Source organism: Acipenser ruthenus, chromosome 55 (genome assembly GCF_902713425.1).
Source record: "Acipenser ruthenus chromosome 55, fAciRut3.2 maternal haplotype, whole genome shotgun sequence".
NCBI lineage: Eukaryota > Metazoa > Chordata > Actinopteri > Acipenseriformes > Acipenseridae > Acipenser > Acipenser ruthenus.
The window spans coordinates 7,322,959-7,325,458 of NC_081243.1; the positions used below are offsets into that span (position 1 = coordinate 7,322,959).

At 46.8% G+C, this 2,500-nt stretch overlaps 5 non-coding genes across 5 annotated transcripts; 2 read left to right on the forward strand and 3 right to left on the reverse strand.

Annotated features, from left to right (window-relative positions):
* Nucleotides 1-290: 290 nt before the first annotated feature.
* On the reverse strand, nucleotides 291-362 carry trnap-agg (transfer RNA proline (anticodon AGG)). Its single transcript has one exon. It is a non-coding gene; the product is annotated as a tRNA-Pro (tRNA).
* A 1,023-nt stretch (nucleotides 363-1,385) lies between these two features.
* On the forward strand, nucleotides 1,386-1,457 carry trnap-ugg (transfer RNA proline (anticodon UGG)). The gene has a single exon. It is a non-coding gene; the product is annotated as a tRNA-Pro (tRNA).
* A 129-nt stretch (nucleotides 1,458-1,586) lies between these two features.
* On the forward strand, nucleotides 1,587-1,658 carry trnad-guc (transfer RNA aspartic acid (anticodon GUC)). Its single transcript has one exon. It is a non-coding gene; the product is annotated as a tRNA-Asp (tRNA).
* A 74-nt stretch (nucleotides 1,659-1,732) lies between these two features.
* trnag-gcc (transfer RNA glycine (anticodon GCC)) lies at nucleotides 1,733-1,803 on the reverse strand. The gene has a single exon. It is a non-coding gene; the product is annotated as a tRNA-Gly (tRNA).
* A 453-nt stretch (nucleotides 1,804-2,256) lies between these two features.
* On the reverse strand, nucleotides 2,257-2,328 carry trnap-agg (transfer RNA proline (anticodon AGG)). Its single transcript has one exon. It is a non-coding gene; the product is annotated as a tRNA-Pro (tRNA).
* Between the last annotated feature and the right edge of the window lie 172 nt (nucleotides 2,329-2,500).

Sequence of the window (2,500 nt, forward strand, 5' to 3'; positions counted from 1 at the left end):
TTAAACTACATACCAAAAAAAAAAAAAAAAAACAAGCACATGCGTTACCAAAATAAACAGTGCTGTATAAACTACAGAAACTCGATGCTGAATGGTTTTATAGTCTGTTACGTCAGAATTGTGTTTAATGCATAAGCAGTTGCTTTGCAGACTCAACAAAGACTGCAGTCCTCGTTTAACCATTGTGCAATCAGCCCTTGGTCGCTGTGATATTGTTGTTCATGGAATTTGAGCGTGCGTATCGGCAATGCATAGTAATTGGAAAAGTGTAATACAAAAGAATTAAAAACGGGCTCGTCCGGGATTTGAACCCGGGACCTCTCGCACCCTAAGCGAGAATCATACCCGTAGACCAACGAGCCAGCGCCTGCCACTGTTGTGGTCCCCCGAGTTTCCAAAGAAGTGCAGACCTAGCTGTTCTGTTAGATGGGAGACGTTTTTCTATTGGGTGTACCTGTCGAGACCACTGTAATTTTGCCGTGTCTCCGAGCTGTGTGCTGTTGCCTGTTTGGGCCGTCTGACTTCTTTAACTGGCGGCTAGCATTTCTATGTTCATCGAGAAGCGGTCGCTATAAATGAGGAAAGTAGTTTAGGTGGGATTTCGTTTTGATATGTTTGGAATGGATCAGTTAGTCAGCATGTACTTCAAAAAATAAATAGAAAAAAAAGGAGGCTGGGTTTCGTTGTTTTGCAAAGGATGCACTGCAACATCCGCTCACAGGAGCAGTCCCACTACTGGTGCGACACGGGGGTTTTGACCTGCTCCGTTCCCGACCTGGGCCGGTTCACCCCTCCTTAGGCGACCTGGCATTCACGAGCTCCCCCAGAAATGCCATGTCGATGCCGTGCTAAGTGCGGACTCCCGATCGGCACAGCCAGTTGCAGCACAGAGCTCCCGTGCTCAAGCGATCCGCCAGCCTCAACCTGCCCCTGTAGCTGGCATTACAGACACACGCCACGGCGCCCGGCGTGAGCGAGAGCGGCTAGAAGGCAATTCAAATCCCCTTGTCTGAAATGAGAGCGAGAGTACTCGTGCAGTTCTCCACTGACGTGGCAGCTTTTAATGCCGATTGCATTAAAAGCATTGCCGGGTCCTGCTGTAGCGGTAAAACACTGTGACCAGATGAATGAATTGAAAAAGTGTTACGTGAAACACATGTGAATCCTAGTTTTCGTGCTGCGAATTTAAAAAAAAAAAAAAAAAAGCAGCACTATAAGAATGCCAAAAAATAAAGAAGGTTGCGTTGGCGAGTATTAAGCCCCCCCTCCTCTGAGGTGCCAGCAGCATTCCGCACCGGCAGACGGAACGGGACTCTGGTCATGCTGCACTTATTTTGCTGCCAGAGACTGAATCATGCGTCGGCCGCCGGATAAAACCGAAAGCTGGCTCGTTGGTCTAGGGGTATGATTCTCGCTTTGGGTGCGAGAGGTCCCGGGTTCAAATCCCGGACGAGCCCGTTTTTTTTTTTTTTAATTGTTTTGTACTATACTGTTTTCGATCCGTAAACCATTAAGCTCAGCAGGCAGTTTTGACTTAGACGCTTTGCAACTAAATGCGTTGCCATAGTGGCAGGGAGCGTGTGCCTTCCTCGTTAGTATAGTGGTCAGTATCCCCGCCTGTCACGCGGGAGACCGGGGTTCAATTCCCCGACGGGGAGATTTTTTTTTTTTTTTACTGATTGAAGGCAGGTGCGTGTGGCTGTAATTGTATACATAAAGTAAAAAAGAAGGTTGCATTGGCCGGGAATCGAACCCGGGCCTCCCGCGTGGCAGGCGAGAATTCTACCACTGAACCACCAATGCTTGCTTGACGTTTGCTTGAGGTTTGCTTGAGGTAGGTAATGTATTAGCAGCATCTAGTGCAGTGTGAAAAGATGAATTAACCCGTTCTAGTGCTAGATTGTACATGTACACAAACAATTGTACCTGCAAAATGCCCATCTGTTACACTAGTTTTGTGGTTGTTTTAAACTACATACCAAAAAAAAAAAAAAAAAACAAGCACATGCGTTACCAAAATAAACAGTGCTGTATAAACTACAGAAACTCGATGCTGAATGGTTTTATAGTCTGTTACGTCAGAATTGTGTTTAATGCATAAGCAGTTGCTTTGCAGACTCAACAAAGACTGCAGTCCTCGTTTAACCATTGTGCAATCAGCCCTTGGTCGCTGTGATATTGTTGTTCATGGAATTTGAGCGTGCGTATCGGCAATGCATAGTAATTGGAAAAGTGTAATACAAAAGAATTAAAAACGGGCTCGTCCGGGATTTGAACCCGGGACCTCTCGCACCCTAAGCGAGAATCATACCCGTAGACCAACGAGCCAGCGCCTGCCACTGTTGTGGTCCCCCGAGTTTCCAAAGAAGTGCAGACCTAGCTGTTCTGTTAGATGGGAGACGTTTTTCTATTGGGTGTACCTGTCGAGACCACTGTAATTTTGCCGTGTCTCCGAGCTGTGTGCTGTTGCCTGTTTGGGCCGTCTGACTTCTTTAACTGG